Here is an 18650-nt window from a genome sequence, read left to right on the forward strand (position 1 = left end):
TCATGGACTGTAGCACACCACGCCTCCCTGTCCCTCACCATCTCCCGGAGTTTGCCCAAGTTCATGTTCATTGCACTGGTGATGCCGTCCAGCATCACCGCCTTGTCATGGAGAAAGGGCTTGTGTAACTCATTGAAGCTATGAGCCATGCCGTACAGGGCCATCCAAGACAGATGGGTCATAGCAGAGAGTTCTGACCAAATATGACTCACTGGAGGAGGGAATGGCAAACCACCCCAGTGTGCTTGCTGTGAGAACCTCATGAACTGTATAAAAGGCCATCACAAGTAGGTGGTATTTAAAGCCATGGGCCTGGATGATATTAGGGGAGGGGAGGAGGACCCAGGCCCAAGGCAACTAGTAGAGCATAGAGAAGAGTCCAGAAAGAGACTAAAAGAGACTCAGAGGTAGGATGAAAACCAGGTGTGTGTGTGGCATCTGGGAAGCTAAGATGGGGAGTGGTCAGGGGTGCTGAGTGCTTCTAAGGCCAAGGAAGGCCTGATCCCCCGCCCCGCACCCCCACCTCCCAGCAGCAAAAGGAAGTGACAAGTGATCTTGAGCCCTTTCTGCAGAATAGCTAGGGAGAGTGGAAGTTGAAGAGTGTGGGTTGAAGAAGGTGATAAATGATGCATCTATACAGTGAAATTCCACAAGCTTTGGCACAGACAAAGCCCATCTCCAAGTGCTGATATAGAAAATGATCTGTAAGATGTAGCAGTAAGTTTCATAGTTGAGGTACAGAACAGCTTGTGCAGTGTGTTCCCATTTCTGAAAAAAAAGTGGTGCTGGGGGTGGGGGGTGCTACCCCAGCAGTGTTGAAGATGTTTACCTTTTGGACAAACAGGTGTCTGTATCCTTCCATGTTGTTTTTTTATACAAAGTGTAAACAGTACTCAAATTGTAACATACTATATACATCTGTTCTGCACATTCTGTTTTTCCCCTAACAATTGACCTTAGGGGTCATTCCCTATCAGTACTACAGAGCTGATTTTTAAAAATAGCTACAGAAGATTACCTTGTATACATGTACCTTCCATGTCATTTCTGGACATTGTTTTCTGATATTATGCTGTTTCAAAGCTACAGTGTATCCCAATATCTTAGACTTTGAAACTAGCTGACTCGGAGAGTGCACACAAGGTAAGGAAATGGAAATACTATATGGACATAGACACCTCTTTTGAGAAGTACAGCTGTGCAGGGGAACAGATAAATAGGGAGCCCGGGACTGGGGTTAAGGAAGAGCATTCTAAAGATGGAAGATGCTGCAAGGGAATGAATGCAACAGTAATTCAGTAAAGAGTGCACAGGGGTAGGGGAGAGAGGCAGCCAGGAAGAGCCTCCCCCAGTGATATTTTAGCAGGTGTAGGATAACTTAAAATGGTATGAAGCCCCATGCTGAGAGCTGTGAGAACAGCAGGTTCCTAAACAGGCCTTCAGGAAGGTTCCAATCCAGCAGGGAAGCTACGGATGTTTCAAAATCAGTTGCAATATTGTTAGCAAGTGGTTGATTTTGTTACTGAGGTACAAAGATCTACAAACATCCCACTGGGTGCCTGCTGGTGGAGTTTGCTCACACTTCCAGTGATTTCCCTGGGTTTCTGAAAAACCATTCGATTTTCCCATAGGGATTAAATGACATGCACACCCTGGAAGGCTTAAAAAAGAAGAAAAAAAAAGAGGAAATAAATAAATAAAATCCCAAGAAGAATTTATATTCCTGATGGCTTTGCTGATGGTCGTGTAAATTGTATATTTAATCAAAGGCACTCGAATGTCTTTTTTTAACTATTGAAGAGCCATTTAAATGTCAACATAAGTGATTCCCTCCCAAATAGTGCTGTTTATACATTACTTCCCCTAATAGACCATAATGATTCATAAGGAGGCATTTCGCGCCTCTAAATTGTAAGCCTATTGAAATATAAATTAAGATGATAAATAATTTGACCTTACCTGAGAGTACTAAGTATTTACATGTGTCAAATACGAAATTACCCTGAAATCAGGGTCCCCAAAAAGGCAGCCTTGCTCTCCTGGCTGAATTCAATAAATGAAACGGGTTTAGACATCTTTAGAGAGTAGAGGAAAGAGAGGGGCAGACACAAAAGAAAGGGCCCGGGGACCCGGCCGTCCCTGCCTTCCAGACTTCGCCTGGGGCCGGGGTGGGGGGGGTGGGGGGGTGGGGAGTGGGGGGTGCCGGACCCTCCCCGAGAGTGCAAGGCGAGTACCGGTTGCCCCCGCGTGCCCCGCGCGCCCTCTTCGCCCCCTCCTCCCGCGACGCCGCTGGAGTTTCTAAACATGGAGTTTCTACAGGAACTTTGCCAGGCCGAGCTCGCCGCCCTCCCGGGTCCCCGCAGCGGGATTCACCGAGTCGGCGGCGCCGCGCGGCCTCCCCGCCCCCCACGTCTCCGGGGAGCTGCTGACCCGGCAGCCTCCAGCTCCGCGAAGCTGTTCCGCCGGGTTCATAACCCGAGAAGGCACGGAGCCTCCCGGGTCCTGCGCCCCCGCCCGACCCTGCCGGGGCCCCAGAGCGTGACAGCTGGGCGCCCCGGGCGGGACCCGAGCCCAACCTGCCCGCCGGGCCTGTTTGTTGGCGGCCGCCTGCGCTCGGGGCCCGGGGCTCGGGGCTCGGCGAGCTCTCCGGTCCCCGGCCCGGGGCCGAGCCGCAGGGGTCGCCTAGGCGGCTGAGGGGGCGCAGGCCACGGCGGGCCCGGGCTGGGTGCGTTGGCCGCTCGCGCCGGGTTTTTGTTTTGTTTTGAAGCCGGGCGTGGGGGAGGGGCAGCACCTTGTCAATGAGAAATTTCCTGTTCGCAAGACTCCGCTTGCAGAGTTTCTGTCCTGCCCTTGAACTGACAAGTGGATCTCCGCAGCGCGAGCCCCCGAGAGTCCATCCAGTCGCGCCGGGGGCGCTCGAGGGTGGGGGCAGGGGCACCCGCGCCGCGGCGCCGAGCCCCCGGGAGCCCGGCGGAGCGGGGCCGCCGCCTGCCCTCCCGGTTCCCGGGCGCACCCGTGAGCGCCCAGCCGAGCGGTGACTAATCTGCGGCTCTGGGCCTCTTGGCGCGCAGCCCGGGCTCGCCTCCCGCCCCCTCGTTCCTCCCCCCCCTCGTTCCTCCCCCCCCTCGTTCCTCCCCCCCCCTCGTTCCTCCCCCCCCCTCGTTCCTCCCCCCACCTCGTTCCTCCCCCCCCCTCGTTCCTCCCCCCCCCTCGTTCCTCCCCCCACCTCGTTCCTCCCCCCACCTCGTTCCTCCCCCCACCTCGTTCCTCCCCCCACCTCGTTCCTCCCCCCACCTCGTTCCTCCCCCCACCTCGTTCCTCCCCCCACCTCGTTCCTCCCCCCCTTCCTCGCCGGCCTCCCGGCCCCGCCGCGCCGAGCTCCGCAGAGAGAATCGCGCGGGCCGCCGCTGCCGCGTTCCCGGGAGTCTGGGAAAGCGGGCCGAGGCAGGCGGCTCCCAAGCAGTCTCTCCAGTCGCCCTTCTTCGACCCAGGCCCGAGTGTGCGTGTGGGTTTCCTTCCCCGCAAGCACTTTGATCAGCGTTTCCTCAACGCAGCCGAGGAGCCAGGGCGAACCGGAGCTTTTAACCCCCTGCGTGCCGCCCCACGGTGGGCTCCGTGGGGAGGGCGCCGCAGGAAGACTAGTCTACACGGGGGGGATCGGTTTGGTTTGGCAAGCCGGTGTCTGGAGGAGCCCGACCGGATCCGAGGAGCTTGCCCAAGCACGGCAGGCTCTCCAGGGGAGAGCAGGCCGCGAGGCCCCGGGCGGCTCGTTAATGTTTCAGCCCGCTCGGGGGCCGCACAGTAACCCGACCTGCCCGGCGAGGCGAGGTGCGGGCTTGAAAGGCCTGGCAGGCGGAGGCTTCTGGAGGGGATCGGGAGGCCCCGGGGGACCCACTTTCACGCACCCTGCCCGCTGGCGCGTGGACGGCTCCCAACCCGGGGTGGAGGCCTCCTTCTGGCCCCGCGGACTAGGCTCTGGCCGCCACTCCCTCCCCTGGCCAGGCCTCGCCGGGGAGTTAATGATTGATTTACTGGCTCCGCGCGGCCGGCGCCCTCCCAGCTATTTGTCCAAGCTGGAGTTGCTGGCGAGCAGCAAAGGCCGGGAGCGCGGGGGTCGCCTGGGAAGGGAAGCCGCGCTACCAACGGGAATGAGCAACCACTTGATCAGCCCCCACTGAGTGGCTCTAGCCCTGTCTGGGGCGAACCTGCTGGAGGCCCAGGCCGGACTAAGAGAGCATTGGGAAGCTCCACACGTAAACGGGTTGGCAGTTGGTGATTAGGCCGCCCGGTTTTATGAGTCATAATGGGTCCCCCGCCTGGCCCTCAACCTGCTCGCTGTGGACTCGGGGCGCCGGGGTCCAGGTGGTGGACCGTTTCGGGCGCGCAGAGGGGGATGCTCTGGGGGCCCCGGGCCGCCGAAGGCGTTGCGCAGGATTTCCTCTCATTTCTCGCAGAAGGCAACAAAAACACCCTAAATCAAACCGCTCCGACAACCGAGGGCTCCACACAGACACATCAATAAGGATTTCGCCTCCCGCGTTCGAACGCACTGAAACACTTGTCCTATTTTTATGCAAATGACACCACACAAATAGATCTCACAGGCCCGGGAGTGGGGCGAGAGGAGGGGCGCCGTCGCCCCATCCTGGGGGCTGTGAAGCGGGGAGGGAATGCCAAGCCCGCACCCCGGGACCCGCGCCGGCTCGGGCGCAGCGGGGCTGGTACTGGCCAGGCAGCCCGCCCCGCGCGCAGTGGCTCCCTGCCAGCGCCGCCAAGTCGGCATCGTCCCCAGGCTGCCTGCAGAGGCGGATTAGGGAAGGAGCGAAGCGAGCCTGTGACTAATCGCGGGGCCTCGGACCGGAGCACCAAGGCCATGTGCGACTGACAGGATCGACACTAGCAGAGGACACGGCGACGCCTCGCTTAATTGCAGGCTTAAAAAATTGCCGCCTGAGCAGCTCCGGTGCGGAGCCACGGCGTGCGCTCTGGGCTGGGGAGCGCGCCGGGGGGACCTGCGCTCTAGCCCCCGGGAGGGAGGTTTTTGCGTCTCCTGGATCGAGGGATCTGACCCTCCCGTCCTTCCCCCACTCTGCAGGGTCCCCCCACCCCCACCCCGCTTGAGGACCGACTGTAGCTGAGCCGACCAGTAAAGTAAGATCCAGCTCCCAGGCCTAGGTTTCTGACCCTTTCCCCCATGGGCCCCACGCTCCCCCTTCTCACTGTAGATCCTATAAAAGAGGCTATACAGTTGGAGATGAGAGATTCCAACAAACCCTTAATATAAAAACCACACACGTGAACCACTTTCTTCTCTTCCCTCCTCTTCCTTTTCCACCGGCTGATACAAAGCCTCGAATGACCAAAGGGAAGGAGAGGCAAGTCAGGACTTCAAGGAGCGAGGTCACCGAGTGCCCCAAACTCAGGGCCCACAGACTTGCACCCTAGGGTCTTCACCCCTGGTCACAGTCCCTCTACCCCAGACCTCCTTCCTGGAGCGCTGAGGCCTCTCGGGGGAGAAGGGGGGAAGCGTCGGCAAGCCGACCGGCCTGTGTGTGAGAGGGGAGGGTGGAAGGCGGGGTGGTGGGGAACCCAGCGAGAGAAGTTTCCACCACGCTCTGGTCGGCTGCTGCCAAAATCCCCGGGCCCCTCCCCGCCCGCACCGCCTTCCGTTGCCACCACAAGTTTGGTTTAACGAGAGCTCGGGACAAAAGCAAACGTTTTCTATAGACCCCGAAAACAAAGGGGAAAGAGACGCGCGGGGCGGCCGAGAAGCGGCTGCTAGCGTAATGGTGCCGGGCGGACAGCAGAGCATTAGAACTGCAAAAGCCGCGCGGGCGGGAGGAAGTGCGAGGCGAGAGGCGGGAGCGCGGGGAGGGAGGGCGGGGGAGGGGCGCTGCGCCATGTTTCCGTGTCACCCGCCGAGTCGCCGGCGCTGGGCTCGGCCGCCGGCTCCCGCCTGCCTCCGTAACAGCAGAAAGCGTGCGATTAGCAGCCAGACAGGCGGGGACTCCGGGCCCGCGGGGCCGCCGCACACGCCGCCCGCGGCCCGGGCCCGCGCCCCCCCCCCGCCCGCCGGGTAATCATCCTCCTCGCCGCAGCGCTGTGTGCACTCTCATTAGAGCTGGGAGGCTTTTCTCTGCGCACTCGCTCGGCTCCCGCTGGCAAAACAACGCCTTCCTCGGCCGGGCCCTGGGCCAGGAGCGCCGGGGAGGGCGGGACGGGGGAGGAGGGGTGAGTCAGGGCAAGCGGCGCAGGTCATCTCGGCTGCCCGATCTCCTCCGGGCACGGAGGAGATGGGGAGGGTCCATCGGCCCTCTCCACGCGGAGTGGCAAAGTCCGAACCCCGTACCAGTGCCGCCATGACCTACTCTGGTCCCCTGCTGGAGGCTAGAGTGAGGGCCGAGGGGAGATGAGTGTGTCTGGTTTGGAGAGCGGGGGCGGACACCGGGATGGCTCCCAACACAGGTTTTGCCCCATCTGTCTTGCGAACGACCTCTTAAGGCCAGAAGCCGGATCCCACGGTTGGCGGCCCTTCGACCCTCAGGAAGACCCCAGTCCGAGCTTCGGGCCTGATCGCACAGAAAGGATGGGAGATGGGGGCGGCCGGGGCGCGGCTGCGCCTGGCCCTGAGCTTCGGAGCCCCATTTTCTCCCCCGCGATCTCTGCACACAACAGTAGGCAGCTTCTCCCGGCACCACGCACCCAGCTGCAAGGCCCGGGAGCAGGTGTTCCTGCCTGGCCGGAGTGGCGGCTTCGCGCCCCTCCCGTCCCAGCTGCGGGGGGAGCCGCGCTGATGGTGGTAATAGAGAAAGGTCTCGCTGGACCGCGAGCAGGGTCCTCCGGGTTTAAATGGGGATGCCCCAGGGCGAGGGCGGCCACCTGAGACCAGAAGGGATCGAAGGTGACGCGCGACCAGACCTCGTCTGGAACAGCCCTGGGGGCCAGCGGAGGCCGCTTGGGGCGGCGCAAGGGCTTCCGGTCCCGGTGACTGCGGGGGCGGCGGCGGGGCGGCTGGGAAGTTCCCGGGGCGGCCGCGAGGAGCACCCTCCTCTGGCTGCCGCCGCCGCGCAGCTTTCGGAACGGCGCCTAGGAACCTCTCTGCGTCTGGCAGCGCGGATCTCGGCCGGCGCGGGGATGGGGGCTGCGGGGTGGTCCCGACCCGGCCCCCGGCAGGGCGGGGGAGGCGGGGGCTGGAGACCCCGCGGGAGCCGCGGCGCGCCTCCCTGCCCCCGCTCCTCGCCGCCGCCGCCGCTGATATGGCGGGCACGTGAAGCGCAGTTCGGCGCCTCGGCGCCAGCCAGGGAGCGGCCTGCCCCGCCGGCTCAGCTTACCCGCGGGCCCAGGAACGCGGAACCGAGCCCGGCCGGGCCCCGCAGAGCCCGCGCCCCCGCCTCGCTGCCAGCTCGCCGCGGCCCCGCACCCCCTCCCCGCCCGCGCCCGGCCTTGGGGCCGCGCCAGACGGCTCGCCCGAGGGGAACTCAGGCTGACTAATGGGACGCGTGTGGGCCTTACGTGAGGCCCGGCTGTCAGCGGATGCCCGCTCGCTCGGCGCCTACGCCGCGGCCAGGCTTTTCGGGGAAGGGCGAGAGGAGGGGTTTCCCCGCCCGGCGGTTTCGACTCCCCGGGGACTATCCGGCCGCGGCTAGCCCCGGGCTTTAGGTCGCGCCCGGAGGGGGCCGACTCAGTGTGCACCCGGCGCCGAGGTGCGAACCCGGGATGAGGGGTGAAGAGGTGGGATCTCGGGAGCTCTAAGCCGGAGGTGGGCGCAGAGGCTCATCAACTCGGCCTGGGGTGCCTGCCTTGATGTTTGCGATCTGGCCAGCGGTTGGGCTGGGGGAAATTTACAGGCCGCTCTGCAGGCCTGGAGTTCAATACCGAAACCTCCCTCAACAAAGTCTTCCGGAAACCCCTTGGTGAGATTTTTGTGCAAGAAAAGGATTTTATAAGGCTCCTCGAGAGTCCGGTTCGGCAGAGGGTTCTCAGGTTCCGGGGCGCATGACGCCTTTTCCTTCCTTTACAGGGGCCTGTAAAAATCAGCAAAGTTTCTTATTATTTCGCATTAACAACCGCTTCGTGTTGACATAGTTATATGACCCTCCCAAATATAACTACCTGTTTAGTTTCAACACACGAGCGAGACGGTGAAACACAAACACCGATCAGGAACTCAGAGAAGGAAAACCCGGCTGCGAGCTTGGGGTTGGAGGCAGGATAAATCCTGATCACGCATCCCTGGTTTTATTCAGCCTAATTACCCTAGTAATCCTGCCCCCCACGAGAAAGCCTGAAACCCTGTAGTCGAGGTGCGACTTTTCCTGGGGAGTCCCGCGGATGAAGAGGGGGTTGCTGGTGTAGAGGAGGTGGGTTTTAAATGTCACTTCCAAATGAAAATGCTTTCCTTCAGCCTTTTTCTTTTTTTGATGCAGTTTTTGAAAGGAGCATTTTTGCGAGATAAGAAGTGACCGATCAAAATCGCTGAGGGGAGGTTGTAAGCAGCCGCTTTGCCTCAGCTTAGCCTTATCTTATCTTTCACACTTGCACGGCGGAAAAAAAAATTGGCTTATCTTTATCCCCACCCCCTTCTCGCCTTAATTGCTAAAAAACACTAGTGTGTTAAACGGGGAGGAAGGAGGTCTCAGGATTGTCAGTGGAAGGGGAAGATTCAAAAATGTGGACACCTTGGGGGGAAGCCAGGGTGGCAGGGTTTATTCTTTCCCCCAGGCCTTTCTAGTGCAACGCAGAAAAGGTCCAGTCCGGGGTGGAAGGCTCGATGGCCAGATTTAAAAAAAAATAAAATGGTCTTGGGTCGTGTGGCTTCCCTAGGCCTCGCTTTCTCCACCCTGCGTTTACCAACCTCACCTTCCCTTCATCTCTCAAAAGCTAGCGGTGGGTCTCCGGTTGAGGCCTCTCACTCTGCCTTCGTTACTCCCCTGCCTTTTCCGCCCCCCCCCACCCCGCACACATCCCCGTTTGGGGGAGGGGGATGCAAGGCTGGGACCTGCTGGAAATCATTAAAATATATGCAAGTGTCTGCAAAGACACACTTTTAAATCATGGCGTTACCCCTCCACGCTGGTATATTTAAACTCCAGAGCGAGCTAGATCTCCTCCCTCTCAGTCGTTTGTCTGTGTCACCGACAGGCCGCTAATGGCCGGGCTTCCAGGCGCTGTGCATTATGCATTAGCCTCCTCCGAGCGCCGCACACAGAAGGTTCTGTCAGGCCTCGCAACACAAACCACCCAGCGCCCCCACCCCCACCCCCCGCACTCGCTGCCGGGGGCTGTGCGATAGCCAAAGTGCTGGAGACGCTGGGATGCGGGGGTCGGGGGGCGCGCATCCAGGGCGAAGGCCGAGCCGAGTGGATCCGGAGGGGGAATCGGGGAAGGGGTAGGGGAATTGCGGCGGATCAGGCCGTTTGGAATCCCCCGCCCCGCGCTAGCCCCAAGTTTTGCTCCTGGCTGACCTTCCCTAGGCACTTGCCCCTCTCCACTCACCTCGGTGCCCGCCTTTGTGGGGGCCCAGAGGTACTTAGGGACAGCCAGCGCCGCGTTTCCATCTGATGGGCCGTACTCCCTTCCGGCCCCAAGCGAGGGGCTGGCGGAGCCTTCCGGATCCCTCCAGTCCCCGGGGTGCTGTCCGCGAAAGGGTTCGGGGTGGTGCGTGTCCGCTGGGTCCCGTGGCTGCCGTGGAGGGAAGCTGCCGAGAAAACGTCTCGGGCCGAAAGCGCGCCTTGCACGGTCTGCGAGAGAAGAGTTGTTGTTCTCCGCCCCCTCTCCCCGCGGTTCCCACTCACTGCCCCCGGCTGGGTAAGATATGAGCTGGAGGGATCTCGCTAAATAAGCAGCAAGGGCGGGACGTGGCGTCCGAGTTTATCTACAGGAGCATCTAGCCCAGCTGGGCAGCTTTCAGGTCTCTTAAGCCGGAACCAGGTGGGGCACAAGACGAGGCCTCCCCAAGCCGCCAACACTCATCTACTCAGAAAGCCCCTCAGTGTCAATGGTAGTTCACCCACCCGTGCCTGGTCAGAGCCTGAAATCGAGCCCAGACCAGAAATTTTGAGAGGCAGTTGCTGTTACCATGTTGGGTCTGCCTTCCAGACCCTCCGGAGGAGGAGGCCCAGTAACCCTTCAAAGAATAGACAGAGCAGCCATCTTCAACCTGGAGACTCCTAAGTCTAGCAAACTCCTACCAGGGAAGGCAGCTACCTTCAGATGTCTCCAGTTAACTGAAATCCCTGGGACAAAGATGCCTTTTGCTTGAGGGATGGACCAGTAGATCTTCTAAGTGGCACCTGTGGTAAGCCCAGAGTTCTTTTACAAAGTGACCAGGAAAGACTGTTCCTGGGGGTGTTTGTGTATTTTTAAAAATATTTAACAAAGTAGCTCACAGTATATAAAATAAAAATATTCTCTGTAATCACCCCAATCCCACCCATTTCAATACCCAGCGTCATAGAAGTGAGAACAGCCGCTGAAGAGCTCCATTGGGGCCTATAAAGCTTTATAATTTAGTCCCCACATGAATGTTACAAACAAACCCCATGCATCATGCTGGGATCCCAGGATCCCCCCAAACTCCAGGTAGGACCCTCACTATGGGATGCATGGCTTTTCCCCTAGGCCTTGGGCAGTAAATGAAGGTGTGGAAGAGGGCCTGGCAGGCCCTACACAATCAACCTGGCAGGAAAAGGGCGAACAGGCTGCAGGCCTGCTCCTTAAGCGCCAACCTGCTTGTCCAGTTGCAGACGCTGGATAAAATGGGCAGCAGGAGAGTGCCCAAGAGCCATAGGTTCTAACTAGGAGGCCCTTCCCAGGGGACCAGTGGCAGGTGGGAGGGGGTGGCCTCTGCAGCTTGGTTGGAAGCACCTCGCCTTTCTGTGCCTATTTCTTTATTTCTCCACTGCCTTTGCTGCCTCCCCTCCCTTGCGATCACTCGCTGGCGCTCTCCCGTCACCGTCTCCTCCTCTGCTTTCATTGAAATCCTCCCCTTGCTGAGTGCCGAGTGTAGCAGCTTGACCCCCAGGTCAGCTCCCAAGGGACTCCTGGGAGGGAAGGGGAGGGAGGGAGCAGGAGGAGGCCCGCACACATTGCAGGCTCCGCAGTGTCCCCAGCTCCCAGAGCCCCTTCCTGAGTGGGGGTGCAAGAAGGGAGTGCTACTCCTCCCTGGAACAAAGCCAATGAACCGGGCCAATAGGTGTAAGCTCCCTACTCCTCCTCCACCTTAGAGCACCTCAGGAAAAATCTCACCTTTTAATTCCCAGTGAGTCATGAACCCCCTCCCCCTCACACATACATTCATACCTCTTAGGACTCCCTTAATAAGATACTTTAAAAATCCCACAGAGTTGGAAATGTATCTCTCAGAGATGGAAGAGAAACCCTTTAATCCCACCAACTTGCACAAAGATACCATGGAGGCAAGACTCCTTAAAAATTGTGTGTGTGTGTGTGTGTGAATGCTGCAAATTACGTCAAAGGCAAATTTACTGGTCTGTTTGTCTCCAGCATCAAATTTCTCCCACAGTCAGCCCTTCTCTGGCCCCTTTGCATTTACAGCACCGCCCCCCTCCCCAATTCATTTTTAACTCTAGGACTTTTAAAGGTAGACAAACAGGCCCCTTTGTCAGCAGCCCCGGGAGGCCACAGGACTCAGAGAGGCTGCAGGCTCCGTGTTTTCACTTGGTTCCTGGATTTTCCAAAAGTTCTGGACAGTTACATGCAACTTTTAACTCTGGGAAAGGCCCTGCCTGTGGGGGAGAATTGGGGAGGCATGGGAAGGGGAGAGAAGGTGGCTGGGCAAGGGGCCAGGGTCTCTGCGGCAGCCTAACTGAGCCGGAAGAGGCTGGCACAGCTCCCAACTCGCCCAGGCCAGCTCTCCCGCGAGGCCCACAGTGGCGCAGCGGCCTCCTTGCCTCCTTGTGGCCTCTGAACCGCATTCAGAGAGTTTCCCCACAAATACCCAACTTCAGCCTTCCTGGTTATTTTAGACTTGTTTTGAATAAAAGGAGTCGCTTCAAAAAGGAATGTTGCTACAACACACAACCAGAGGCCTTTTCTCCAGCTGTGTCTGTAACTTGCATGCGTTCAGTCTAATAACTTTTAATGTCTGGCCCTAAAATGTCTTTATAAAAAATAGCTTTACAGCATAATAGTCCAGGTGTCTTTCTGCTTGTTACCAGAGATTAAAAAAATGTGTGGGTTCGCTTTCAGAGACATCCACCTCCAGAAAGACGGGGAAGAAAAAGGCATACATTCTATTATGCAGGCGCGAGTCCTGGAAGCGGTGGCGGCCCCGAAGGGCTGGGGACGCTCACTGGGGCACTTGCCTGCCCGTCTTTTGCATCAGTTGTTTTAAGCAGCTCTGGAGCATGAAGATTTAATTCTGCCCAAAGTTTCAGGTTTCAAACGGTAGAGATGTTTCACTTCTGCTTTGAAAAGAGCTGTTTTTATAACTATGTACTGAGAACTAAAACAGAATAAATAAAATCGCACGTAACATCAGTCCTACAGTCAGGATTAAGTCTTAATTTTTTTTAAAAGGATCTACTAGCTAGAGCTGATTTTGGCCTTGACCTTGACTTAGTAATCAACTTGAGATGCTTTTGATTATTTTTGGTATGGAGACACTCCAGGATATTTTAAAACTTTCCGTGTGGATTTACAAGCCACCTCCATTTCAGATTGATGTTCTCATCGAGCTTGCACCATCTTGTCCTTAGGCAGAAGGAGACTCCCCCACCTTCAGCATAAAAAGACCCTATCCATTAACCGAGTGGGGTCACCTATTGCGGTGAAGTCCCGGCCCGCGCGGTCTGGGTGCGGTTAGGCCGGAACACCCCTCCCCCTACTCCCATCCCTTCCCGCCTGCTTCTCGAACTGGGGCTTCTCAGCTCGCCCTAGAGGCTCTGCGCTCCGGGGAGGCCGGAACCTCGCCTCTCCGCATTCCCCTCTCGCCTGCCTGCCCCCACTCTACCCACCACCCCCGCCCGCGCGCCCAGCGCCGCGCCGGGTGCGCTGGAGAAGCTCAATACGTGTCAATTGAATTGAACTGCTGCGGGCGCAGGCTGTACGCCGCCGCCGAGCTCCGATCAGCACGACGTTACCGAGTGGAAATTTATGGAGCGAACGGTGTAAGCCAAAAGTTGCTCCCTGCCAAGGAAAATAAAACGCGGGAGATAATCTCCCGAGGCAGGGGTGAGGGGCCAGAACAGACCCTCCAATCATCTGAGATGCAGACTGTGAAATGCACGAGAACGGGGAGAAATTCTGGCGGATCTCCGCTCCCCTACCGCCCCCACCCCCGCCTCCTGGTGCCCCACGGGCTGCCTCCTCCGTCCCCCGCCTTTCCAGACAATTCCCACACAATCGAAACGTCCGGGGAACTCGGGCGCAGAGTTCGGGCGGAACGGCCACCGTTGCTCAGGGTGGTGTCTAAAGGTAGCTCTTGACACCGAAACGGGAAGGGGCTCCTCTGGGAGGAAGGGGCGACCCAAGGTGGGGATGGGCACTGACGCGCACCCGCCAGGCTTCGCTGGGTCTCGGAGGGGACGCGCGACCAGGAGAGCGCAGAGCTGGTGGCGAGAGGAGGCAGCGGCGGCTGCCGCTGGGGTTTGACAGCTTTGGCTGAGCGGAGTGCGAGGCGCTTTATGGTAATTGCGGTCCTCCACTGGCCTTCTGGGTAGCGAGGGGAGTCTCGGCGCGCGGCTGGGAGAGCCGCCCCCGCCGCCCCCATCCCCTCGGCTCAGGATCAGCGGGCCGCCCGCGCCGCCGCCGCCGCCCGAGTCGGTCTCTGGTTCGCCCAGGACGCGCGCCCGGGCGGGGTGTGCGCAGCCAACTCGGCCCGAGCGGCGGAGGGGAGGGCAAGGGACGGGGGGGGCGCCACCCAAGTGGTCTTGGGTTCGGACCCAGAGAAGCGAAACGCGCCGAGGATCGATGACAGCTGGGGAAACTCGGGCAAACCTTTCCTGGGGAATCACCCCTCCGAAACCCCACCGCCGAGGCGCCGCAGCGGAGGGTGAGCGGAGGCTGGGGGAGCTCAAACTTGCGAGAGCTGGAGGCGGCGGCGGCGGCGGCGGCGGCGGCGGCGGCGGCGGGCGGGCGGCTGTCGCCCGAGCGCTGCGCCTGCGGGGGGAGGGGAGGCGGCTGCTGGGAGGGAGGGAGGGAGAGAGGGCGGGCGAGAGGGCGGAGGGAGGGGGAGGAGGAAGAGGAGGGAACCAGGGAGGGGGGACGCGTTGGGATCGCGGCGTGCGGCGGCAGACGGAGCCCAGGCTCCCAGCGGCAAGGTGAGGCAGAGCTACGCTCCTCGCTGAACGCGGACCGAGCTCGGCGGCTGCGGGGGAGACGCGCCGGAGCCGCGACCGAGAGCGGGAACGAGGAGGCGGCGGAGGGGGAGCCCGCGAGCCGCCGGGCGGGGAGCCCAAGCCGCGCTGTCGCCGCGCAGGGACGACTTGGCCAACACACTCACACACTCACACACACCCAGCCCGAGCGGGCGCTCGCTGCGAACCGTCAACATGGCGCTGGGGCTCCTGCCCGAGCGCGGGCGGCAGCAGCGGCGGCGCGGGAGCTGCTGAGCCCGACCGAGCCCGGCCCAGCCGCCGGAGCCCCGAGGATCGCGCGGGGTTGTCGCCACCTGCCCGGAGGCTTTGAGCCCGCCCCGCCCCGCCCCCACCCGGCCCAGAGCCCACCCCTCGGCGGGGCCGACCCCGAGGGCAGCCGGCTGGCAGCAGACGGCGAGGGAGACGAGCGAGCGCGGCGCCGCGAGCGGGCTGCGGGCAGCCGGGGACGGCAAACTTTGCTGCTCGCCGCGCTTCCCCGGCCCGGCTCCTTCTCCCGTCGCCAACGTCGCCACCCCACTTTCCTCCAACCCCGCACACCAGTTCCCATCCACCCCATCGCCCCTTGCTCCTCCTCGCCGCCTCGACTCTGCTCCGGGGAAAAACTTCAAAGCGCCGGATCGCAGGCTCTCTGCTTACTCCCCGGCCGGGGATTTCAGGTCAGTGCCCGGAACACCTTTCCCCGGGGGAGGCCGGGCGGGCGAGCGTGCGGGCGGGCGGCGGGCTGCAGTCGGCCCCCTCCCTCGGGGCCCCCGCTCGCGGCCGGTGGCTTCTTTCGACTCTCTCGCGTACCCCCTCGAAGCTTGTGCCTCGCGCTTCACTTTGGCTTTTTTGCTCGCTTTCATTTTTATTTCCTAGCTATAACTTATTAAAAATGCAGCCAACCTAAGCAGCCCCAAGTGGGCTCCGGGGAAGGAGGGGCGCGGCGGGGGGGGGGCTGCCGCCTCCCGGGGGGCTGGGAGGAGAGCGGGGAGTTCGCGGAGTGGAAGTTTGCAGCCAGTGTGTGCCTGTGTGCGCGGGAGCGCGGTCGTCGCTGAGCGCCGTGAGTCGGGCGCGGGGCGGGGGGGCGGCGGGGGGGAGCTGGGCTGGAAGCTGGGAAGCTCGGCTCGGCGTTAGCTCGCTAGCAGGAAGGGGAGGGCGGCGGGTTCCCGTCTGCTTTCTTTTTCGACTCGGGAAAGAACTGTAAAAACCCCCGGCCGCGCTGCGTCGTCTCGCCTCTCCGGGGGCCGCTCGTTCCTGCTCGTGGAACGACGGCGTGTGCGTGCGCAGGGTGTGTGTGGCGGGCACCCCGGGCCGAGCCGAGCTCGACCTGCTGCCGCCGCCGCCGCCGCGCAACTCGGGAGGGGAGTCCCGGGTTTTTTGTTGTTGTTGTTGTTTTTTGGCTTGCTCCAAAGCGCGAATCACGTGGATTTAAAAAAAAATACTAGGAAATCGAGCAGAGCGAGGGGTTCTGACTCGGCCCGTCCACCCGCCCTCCAGGTCAGACGCTTTGTTTTGTAAATGTTCTTTTAAAATTTTAATCTGCGACCCTGGTCCACCCCTACCCTCCCCGCGATGTTGTGGGGTTGGTTTCAAGTTGTGAGTCCCCAGGGGTGGGGGTAGATCGTGCGGGGGCGACGGCGGGAAGGGAGGGCCGGGGCGGGCGGGGGGGTGGGGGCTAGACCTGGGCAGCTATGAGTCTGGTGGGAAGCCCTGTAGGGCGTGTGCAAGTCTGTGGCCAGAGGAAGTTGGTCCCGCTCGGAGGGCGTGCGGCGCGGAGGCTGAGGGCGAAGAGGAACTTGCGCACCCGGCGCGATCCTCCGCCGAGGCGGGGAGGGCGAGGCGCCTCCGCGCCGCGGGGCCCGCGCTCGGAGCAGGCGGGCGGCTGCGCTGCAGAGCCTCCGCCAACTCGGGGGCTCGGGGCGGCGGCGACGTGCGCCGGCTGTTTACCAAGCAAGCCCTGGGGCGCCGTGTGCAGAGTAGGGCGGCTCGAGGCACGCGTGGTCCCGGTGGGCTTCCCGCCGCCTGCACTCTCGAGAGGGCACGTCCCCCAGTCCCTGAGACAGCTGAGCCTGGCCTCGTGTAGGCCGAGGCCGGGCGAGGCTTAATTTGCTGCTAATGAATCTTTCCCAGAAAGTCCGCGATCTCCAGCTAGTGAGTGCCCGCGCGCGAGGACGCGCGCCGCTGGCGTCTGAAGGGTGGGGGTTGGGGGAATGGAAGAGCGAAGGAGGGGGGAGGGTTATGTGTATTTAAAAACAAACCTTAAAAAGAAACCAGCGAGCTTCAAATAGGTATCCGTAGAGCCTCCTCCTGTGTCTAGACTAGACTGCTCAGGGTTTTAGCTGTTTTTTTTTCTTTTTTCTTTTTTTGAGAGAAGGCCAGAGATGGGGTAGTGCTATTTGGTTCTAGGGGTAGCCTCCTGGAGAAAAATCTTTTAAATGACTTGGGAATAAAAAAGCGGAGGAAATGGCCCACCCCAGAAGGTGGTGGGTGGTGAACGCAGACAGACTTGAGTATTTCTAGCCATCTGACACTTCCTGTGGCACTGGAAACGGACACCGCGGGCCGAAATCAATCCTTACGAGGTGTTGGATTCGGTTTTGCCAACAGAATTGCTTGTGTGGAAGGCATTTTAAGTGTCGGCCTCCGAGACTCCTGTACGTGGACCCTTGGAGAATACATTTGCCTAGCGACCATTCCCACTCCACCCCCGATCTGTTATCTGGTCTGGGCTTTGCAGTGGTGGTTCTCGTGTTTATTTGGGCCATGATTTCACCGCGTGGAGGAAGGGTGGAGATGGTGGTGATTAATATGCCGTCCAGGTTTAATCCGAGACCGGCCTTAAGTATGCGGGTTGACGCCGCCACTCACCGGGATTGCCAGAGGTAGTGAGGGGAGCGCGCGGGGTTCGGGCGCCAGGCGCTCGGCGGGCAGGTCGGGGCTGGGGCTTGGACGGCCCCAGCGCTGTCCTTTGAGGCGCTGTCACCAGTAGGTGACTGAGAGTTAATTAGGAAGTGTTCTCCGGATCAATGGGCCGCACAGCTCATTAGTGATTCTCTCCAGCTCTTTGCAGGGCCGGCCGGGCCTCTGCCTCCCACACAGGCCAGGGCCCCGCGGCCCGGGCTGCGGGGAGCGCCGCTGGGGAGTGGGGAAGGACTGTTGGCGAGGGGCGGCGGGGAGGCGAGTGTAACTTCGCCGGCGGCGCGTTGCGTGCGGCGCCCCGAGGCCGTGCGCAGCCCGCTTTTTCTTCCTGCTCTCGGTCGCCTCGACTGTGTCTTTAACTCGCTCCCGCTCGCGTCGCTGCCTGGCTGCTCCTCCCCGCCTCCCTCGCCTATCTCTTGTTCTCTAAGCACGACGCCTGTGCTCCCCGCCCAGTTTGGGATTAGACAAGATAAAAATAGGACTGCCCAACGCGCAGAGCTGTGACTGTGCCCCGGCAGCCGGGCTGGCGGGAGCGCTGGGGGCCGGGGCGGCCGCGCGGTGCGCTAGGGGCAGCCCGCGCCCGGAGGCTCCCACCTCCACCCCGCCGCCGGTGCGGTCACGCTCCAGGGTTCCGTCCGCCGGGAAGCCGTGCGGGCAGGGGGGACCCGGGCAGGGTCTCGGCGCTCTCCCGGGTGTTGTTGGTGTGCCTGTGATAGATCGGTCTAGACAGGCATGCAGGCTCCCTCCCGGCTGAAGGACGGAAGGGGGGGGCGGGCCGCGGAGGCGGCGGCAGACTCCCGTGAGCCGCGAGTGAGCGAGCCACCCTGCGGGCCCAGCGACCAAGGGTGAAGGGAAGGCTGCGAGGGTTTCTCTTAACCCTTTAAAGGCGAAGGGGAGAGTGGGGGTGGGGAGTCTAGTAGAAATTCCTGGAGGCAAAGTAGCCCCCAGGTTGGAGGGGGCAGGAGTCTGGATCCAGGGTTTGTCTTTTTCTGTTCTGTGTTTGCACGCTAACATCCTGGTGCATCCGGCTCGATTCTTCGACGAACCAGACGCAGCTGCGAGGTGATCTACTTTGACCCGGTACTTCTTAATGGGGGAGATGTGAACACACACAATGGGCACCCTCACTTAAGGAAGTGAGTTTGGGAGATGCAGAGGTTAGACCTCAATGTTCCCAGCGGCCCGGTGTGGAAAGGTCTGCTCAGAGCTTTAGTGGGGTGGGGCCTTTGACGGAAACTGCTGCCGACCCAAGCCTGAAATGCCAGGCCCATGTGTACAGGTATGCATGGGAGAGAGCAAAAAGGTCCTCGAGTTGTCTGCGTAGAGATGCACTCTTAACCATGAACTTGTGGAGAGTTCAGGTCATATATGTGCAGGGAGACAGCGTTCAAACAGGAATTGGACAGTGGTGTA

At 60.8% G+C, this 18650-nt stretch overlaps 1 protein-coding gene across 14 annotated transcripts in view; it reads left to right on the plus strand.

The window, feature by feature from the left end:
• BCOR (BCL6 corepressor) overlaps positions 1 to 18650 on the plus strand; it is a 120526-nt gene that overhangs the window by 58433 nt on the left and 43443 nt on the right. For 5 of the 14 annotated variants that reach the window (XM_081567475.1, XM_081567476.1, XM_081567482.1 and 2 more), the window contains exon 1: positions 14255 to 14995. The exons of 2 other annotated variants lie outside the window; for them this stretch is intronic. The gene's annotated coding sequence lies outside the window, so the exon portion shown is untranslated. Of the gene's footprint in view, positions 1 to 13675; positions 14015 to 14254; positions 14996 to 15380; positions 15816 to 18650 lie in introns of those variants that run through there. 7 more of the 14 variants (XM_081567477.1, XM_081567487.1, XM_081567484.1 and 4 more) reach the window with 7 other exon arrangements.

This window comes from Giraffa tippelskirchi, chromosome X, assembly GCF_054371585.1.
Source record: "Giraffa tippelskirchi isolate mGirTip1 chromosome X, T2T-mGirTip1v1.2.pri, whole genome shotgun sequence".
NCBI classification, from domain to species: Eukaryota; Metazoa; Chordata; class Mammalia; order Artiodactyla; family Giraffidae; genus Giraffa; species Giraffa tippelskirchi.